This window comes from Salvia miltiorrhiza, chromosome 1, assembly GCF_028751815.1.
Source record: "Salvia miltiorrhiza cultivar Shanhuang (shh) chromosome 1, IMPLAD_Smil_shh, whole genome shotgun sequence".
Lineage (NCBI taxonomy): Eukaryota > Viridiplantae > Streptophyta > Magnoliopsida > Lamiales > Lamiaceae > Salvia > Salvia miltiorrhiza.
The window spans coordinates 14,080,430-14,088,072 of NC_080387.1; the positions used below are offsets into that span (position 1 = coordinate 14,080,430).

Consider the following 7,643-nt stretch of genomic DNA (forward strand, 5'->3'; position numbering starts at 1 on the left):
GAGAGAGTCGGAGGGTGTTTACAAGTTGGGAGATGAGAGCTGACCAGAGCTGGTTGAGCTGGGCAGAGCTGGTAGAGCTGTGTAGGGCTGGGCAGAGCTGGTAGAGCCGTGCAGGGCTGGGCAGAGCTGGATAGCAGAGCTCGGACGCCAGAGCTGGATAGCAGAGCTCGGACGCCAGAGCTGGGAAGGCCCGAGCTGGGAGCCAGAGCTGGGAGGCCAGAGCTGGGAAGCCAGAGCTGGGAAGGCAAGAGCTGGGAGGCCAGAGCTAGGAAGCCAAAGCTAGAAGCCAGAGCTGGATGTTAGAGCTGAATTGCAGAGCTCGGACGCCAGAGCTGGATAGCAGAGCTCGGATGTCAGAGCTGAATGACCAGAGCTGGAGAGCAGAGCTGGTTGAAGCAGAACAGAGTAGAGTATAGTAGAACAGAGCAGAGTATAGCGTAGCAGAGCAGAACGGAGTAGAACACTTGTGCTTTTTAAATAAACACTTTTTATTCTTAAGTATGAAATGAGTCATGCATTGCATCATGTTTTAATTGGTTATTTATATTTCCAATTACGAAAGAAAGACGAGTAAGAATATTGTTGGTGTTCTTAACTCAAGAGAAATGTTTTCATTTATTTATTCATTAAATTTTGAAAACTCGGCTAAGTGAATCATAGAATGTTAAGCACTTTACCGTGACTTGAGTTTAGATTTAAGAGACCTAGTAAGAATAGATTTCTTGTAGGCTTTGAACGTTAAGAGGATTAGCACTGCTATTCCGATTCAGAGATAAGTTAAACGACAGGCTTTGCCTAAACAGGTGGGCTTATTTTCCAAATGTATGATTGAGCTAATGAGATTAAATGTTCGTAAAATATAAACTGTTTATCCAATAAAATATTTATGTGCACTCTGCTCTGTTTAATGCTCGCCACAATGAATCAATTGAGGTTCTCTTATAGCCTAACACGTTATTTGAGAATTGTGTACACCGTTAGTTGACTCGGTGGGTTGATCTCCATTCGGGCACTAACTAAGAGGCGTTATAAGGATGCTTGCTGGATGTGTTCTGAAGCATAGAATGTAAGGGCCTGCCTGGGTAGCGTCCCGAGGTCAAAAGTAAACTTGTCTGGGTTACGCCCTCAGTTCAAGTAAATGGGAGAAATGGATCCGTCGGTCGCTAAAAGGTCCGGGATCATAGCGAGTAACAGAAACGAGTGTGACAACTGCGCGCAAAATTTAAGCGCACACACACACACACACACACACTTATATATATATATATATATATATAATGAAATGTTTTAACATGCTTAGAAGTTCTTTCACTTTAAATTCCTTCTAAGTCATGTCAAGTATGATTGGATAAACTGCCATTCAGATTATGAAAAGTTTCAAAAGTTGCAGCCCACTAAGTACATTAGTACTTAGCCCAAATATCTTCAAATGTTTTTCAGGTTAACGGCTGGTGCTGACGGGGGGCGAGCTGAGGCTAGGGTTCAACTCCGTGTTTTGACTTCCGCTGTAAAACTAGTCATTATATGTCTTTTGTTTCCTTAACTTAAGACCTTTATGTTGTGACTCTAAAAATATATTTTGTTGAGCCGAGACTATTATTTCACAAGTATTTCATTCTAAATGTTGGTTATCTGAAGCATGACACTAAACTTGTGATCCTGAAGTTATTATGATTGTTGATTGATTTGTATCACTTGAATACCTGTCTTTCTTCATCAAATGAGGCTAAGCCCGATTGTTATCCCTTTTATTCGGATTTCACAAGGTTTTTCCCTTGTTCATATTAAATGATGAGTCGTACCCCAATTATAGTTTTTGTTTCAAGAATTGGGGCGTGACAGCTCTGGTCCGAGCTATTCTGCTCAGGCCTCTGACGTGCTCCGGTCTCTGCTCTGGCGTCAGAGTTGTTCTAGTGATGCCACGGTTAAACCGGAACCGGCGGGCCAACCCTGAATCGGCCTGAAAGTCAACGGTCCGGGCCCGGACCGTTGACCACGGGCCGGTTCTAGAACCGGCCCGCCAAGAAGCACGGTCCGGTTACAGTTCAAGGAGGTGGAAGCCCGTGGCCCGCCGGGCCGGCCCGCCGGTTCAGCCCGGAACCGCCGGGCCCGAGCAAATGTTTAATTTTTTTTAAATTTTATATTCCAATCCAACATATTTTAATGTAGGATAATTTTAAGTAAATGTAGCTTCACTATTTATAGTGTACTATACATGGTAGACAATCCTACATTTTTTAATGTGGGATAATGTAGCTTCTCTATTTATAGTGTACTACACATGGTAGATAATCCTACATTTTTCAATGTCATGTAGCTTCACTATCAATAATGTACTACACATTGTAAAGAATCCTACATTTTTCAATGTGGGATCACTCAACCAAACTTATAAATATATAACTTATAAATATGTAACTTATAACTTATAATTTATAAATATATAACTTATAAATATGTAACTTATAACTTATAAGGTCTAGGGATCAATTAGTTATTTAGTTAGTTTACTTATTCAATTTTGAAGATTATGTAATTTTTATCCTTGTAATATTTTTTTGGTACATAGAATAAATTCAATAAAGATATCTATTTTTATGAATTCATTTGAATCTTTGATTCTCAATGTGTTAATTATTTTTTCTTTATTTTATTTTAATTCAATTGTCATTAAAAAAAGATGACATAAAAAATATTATTATATTATTTAAGATTTTTAAGTTGAGTAAATTTTAAAATTATTTTACTTCGTAACTTGAGTAATTACAAGCTTTAAAAAACACAACATATATTTAAAAATTATATATTTATGTGACAATAATATATAAGATTATAAGTTATTAAGTAATTTAAGACTTTAAGTTGAGTAATTTCAACATTTTAAGTTTTTAACATCTTAATTTATAAAACTGTATAGTATAAGTTAAGTAATTTTAACATTTTTTCAACATTTGTAAAGTAAAAAATATTACATGAATATAAGTTATAAGTTACAAGTTATATATTTATAAGTTATAAGTTATATATTACATGAATATAAGTTATATATTTATAAGTTAGGTTGAGTGATCCCACATTGAAAAATGTAGTATTATTTACAATGTGTAGTACACTATAGATAGTGAAGCAACATTAAGTTGAAATTATCCCACATCGAAAAATGTAGGATTCTCTACCATGTGTAGTACACTATAAATAGTGAAGCTACATTATCCCACATTGAAAAATGTAGGATTATCTACCATGTGTAGTACACTATAAATAGTGAAGCTACATTTAGTTGAAATTAACACAAATCATTTATCATTTAATTTAATTAAAAAGAATTCAAAAAAATAAAAAAAAAAACTAAAAAGCCCGAAAATCGCCGGTTTTCGGCCCGAAACCGACGGTTTTTGGCCCGGCCCGGAACCGCCGGTTTCGGGCCCGAAAATTGGCCCGCCCAGAGACCCCAAGGGCTGGTTCAGGTTCGAGGATTTGCCGGCCCGGAACTGCCGGTTCGGGCCCGGAACCGGCGGGCCGAGGCCCGGTGGCAAGCCTAAGTTGTTCTGCTCTGGTCTCTGCCTCTGAGTTGTTCAGCTCTGGTCTCCACTTGCTAATAAAGCATGTGCAACAATTAATTAAATATTATAATTTATGCTTGGAGGCTAAGCAAAGGACGTAAATAAAACAAATTATTTCTCTTTCTCTCTCCAAATGTACCGTACCCTCTCATCCTCTTTCTCTCTCAATTTTCTTCATCATCCTCCATTGATGATCATATACAAAGCTTCATAGATCATTTCTATACCATAAGCTTCCATTAAAACGAGCTCTAAACAGCTATACACTTCAAATCAAGAGCAACTATGGAAGGTTTTTAAAGCTTGAAGTCAAGAGGATATTTTCATTTTCTACTCGAAAATCATTGAGTAAGTGTTAGATTTATTTAAATCTAATCATATTTGAGTTATGTATATGGATGAAAATAGCATGAAAACCCACTTATTTCTCTTTTCATTTTTTTCGAAAATTAGGGTTCATACCCCTTCAAAAAAAATTCATCATCTAATCTTAATTTGAGATTATATCCATGCTATTGAGATCCTATTTAGTCCATTTCTACATGTAAAGAATGGATTTAGATTGATATATGAATTTTTGGATGAGTTAGTTTATATGATATTGAGAAGTTTGGAGTTCATGGAGTGAGTGATGATTTGATTATGATTATGAGTTTATGAGAGTGTTGGTATGATATTTGATGGATTAGAATAATGATTAAAGGTGTTTGATGAGGATTGAAGTGAGTTAGTTTGATAAAAAAATAGGGTATAGTTGGTTATATGCTTAAGTTGGCAAATTGATGAGTTATTTTGGCAAGCTTGAAAAAAGCTACTGACTTGATGAATTTCGACGGGGTTTTTGATACCCAAAAATCGTGAAACTTTTATGGTGAGTATATAAGAGTGTTATGAATGTACTTATAAAATTTCAAGTTATTTGGACATCGTTTACTACCCTTTTAAAATGGAAAACACCAACTGCAACTTTCTACCGAAATTTTCAAAGAACAGACCTTAGAGTCACCCTTCTCAGTAGCTTCCCCTGACGTTTTGCCTTCCCAGTTTTTATGGTAAAAATATTAATGTGGTATCTAGCTACCCACAAAATTTCAAGTTATTTCGACAATGTTTACTATCTTTCAAAAATCAAAACCTCAGGTTGCACAAAACTACCGAATATGGTAGACTGTGGGAGATCGGTCATATCTCTTAAACTACTCGGAGTTTTTCAACCTACTTTTTTTAAAATGAAACTAGACTCAAAGAGGTTTCCAATAGTATAAGTCTTGAAATCAGAAGAGTTCTGAGGAGAAACAGTTTATTCTCTTAAATTAAGGCAGTGCAGAAAGAGTGAACAGAATAAGATTTTGATTATGAGATGAGATATGAATTAAAGATGCCTATATGTGGCTTAGTGAAGATGAATTAAGCTTATATATGAAAAATAAAATAAAATGGCATAACTTGTTTATGTGAATTAATTTTTGAATAATTGGTTTAAGAATGATTTATAAAATAAATTTTTGGGAATTTTCCTCGACTAAAATATTTTACTTTTTTCAAAAATGAGTTTGTGATGTTCTTATGGATTGTTTATCTATGAGTTGTTCCTTGACAAAGTTTAGACCTAAATTAGATGATAAGTTGAGAATAGAATAGTAATTACTTAGAAAGAGTTTTCATATGAGATCGAGATAGACGGAGTGTAGTGATGAGGAGATGAAATAGTACTAAGATAGGAATGGTATTCTTAGTCAGGAAGTTTCTGACTAATCTCTTTTATTCTTATCATGAACTACTCCGATGTGACGGTATGTGAAGATATGAGCAGAGGACGGAAGTGAGCCCACCCCGAGAGCTACGAGAGTAAGATAAAGCCATCATGTGGGCATTATTTTTACTATATGTATATAGAGATCCCCTGCGTATCGTAGGACTCTTATACGAAATGAAGTAAATGACATGAGTTAACTGATAAATTTTAGTTTGATGAAAATTATTACTGTTGATAATGTTTATGAGTATGATAAATAATTTGAGATTTATTGATGTTGAACTAATTGACTTGCCGAGTTTTGATGACGATGAGCCTGTATGTCGCCCTCTACTGATGAGACGAATTCGGGTCCTACCGCAAGCGGGATTGTGTATGCAGAGGTGACCATGAGCCGTCTCTCGGGTCGGCTGGTCAGAGGTGATTGTGAGATGTCCTTCGGGTCGGCCGGTCACGGTACTTGAGAAGGAGGCCTACTTCTCAGTACCTTAAATGATGATGATTTGTAGATGTGGTACATACATAACGAGAATCTTGACTGGTCATTTATTTATGATGTTTATGATTGTTAACTGCTTACACAGGTTCTTTTGAGTAAAATTCCCGTGTATTGCTTATGTGGCAAGTTCAATCTATAGCTCTAAGAGCGAGTTTTCATTGATTTTCGGCATATGTCCACTAAGTATTTTGTACTCAGCCCTGCATGTATTTCTAAACGTGCAGGATAAGCGATGAGGGAGATTGGACTAGTGCTGGCAGGGATTTTATTTCGGTTGATCTTCCTTATACCGTAATTATATTCCTTGCGGTAACATCAAGATGTTGAAGTTTATTTGGACTTATTCAAAAAATTCACTCTCGGCTATATGTCTTCATACATATAGTCTGTTCGCATTTTGCTGCGATACTCTGTATATCCTGAGTCTTTGTCAGTAATTAGCTATAGCCGCTTTGTAAATGTTGACGAGAATCCCGATATTTTTGAATTTATGAAGCCAATAATATTTTTATTGATGATGATGTCATCTTTCTTGATTTATCACGTTTCAGTGATTGCTTCCTGTTGGGAACCTTGTGGAATATCCTAATCTTTGTTTTGATGATACCAAAATCCATAGGTCTTAATTGTTTCTAGTTTAGCTTGCGGTTCTGAAGACTGAAGACTGAAGGACGAAGGACTGAAGACTGAAGACTGAAGATACCAACTGAAGTATCAGTTGAAGAATCAGTTCAGAACTAATTACTTAATGCGTGCGGCGTGGACTCAACGGACTGATACTAAAGTCAAGTATCAGTTAAACATTCTTCCTCGAACTTAACTTCCAACGTTCAAAAGGAAGCCACGTACTCACATAGTACAGCCGCATTAAATGCAGAGATCTCAGGATCATCCCTCTTTGTAGAGGTCATTCCTATTTGGTGGCTACTTTATCAGAGACGTCACATCTCCTGCTCTTCAACATAGTCGTTCCCACCAAACAAGGAACCTCAAAGATTGAAGCCTCAGCCCAAATTCAAAATGCTATCCAATGGAAGAAATCTTGAAGACGTTCTCCGCCAATCTATTCAAGACCTCTCCTATAAATAGCGCTCGAGGATCACTTCAATGTTCACAGATTCAACGACATAAGCTGAAACTCTGCCAAAATAGTTTCTCAGCCAAAAGCTTAACCTCCCCAAAGCTTGAATCGAAGAAGAGAATTCCAAAGCCAAAAATCAGTCACTGCTGATTACATACATTCTCTTAGACCTTAGGCAAACCTCTGTTTACCCAGAAGCCTAGGTCAAACTTGCTCCAAAGAACTCGTTCTTTGAAGTATAGTTGGCAAGTTTTCAAACCTCCTTTCGAGAGATAGAATCGAGTGTTTGAGTGGTAAGGAGTTCAGGAAGGTACTCTGACTCCGTGAGATCCTAGCGCGGGTTGTGCTAGGAGTGAGAAATCCAACGCGAGTGAAGTGTTGGTACTGAAGAGTGGAATCTTCAATGGTACGGTTGTGTGCACCCGGAAAGCACACGGTTCGGTTTGCAGTGCACCAGTTAAGCACTTGCGGAGTGGATTGTTGGTCTAATCAACCGACCGTGGATGTAGGAAGTATTTTTCGAACCACGTAAAAGTCTCTGTATTATTTACATTTTTCAGTTTTACATTCCTACTTGTGCTCTTTCATTTGATAAGCTGAATACTGAATAACTGCAAAGAGAAACCTAAGACTAACAACATGCTCAACCGAGGCTATTACGAAACAAAGTTATTTCCGCTGCGTATGATATCAGTCTGACTGATCTATTTTCTGATAGTTAGGAAGAGTGATATCATCTCTATT

General features: G+C 37.0%; 1 long non-coding RNA gene across 1 annotated transcript; it reads left to right on the forward strand.

Moving 5' to 3' along the window:
* Positions 1–3,676: 3,676 nt before the first annotated feature.
* On the forward strand, positions 3,677–6,333 carry LOC131006659 (uncharacterized). Its single transcript, XR_009095687.1, has 3 exons — positions 3,677–3,911; positions 5,367–5,833; positions 6,043–6,333. It is a non-coding gene; the product is annotated as an uncharacterized LOC131006659 (long non-coding RNA).
* Positions 6,334–7,643: the final 1,310 nt, after the last annotated feature.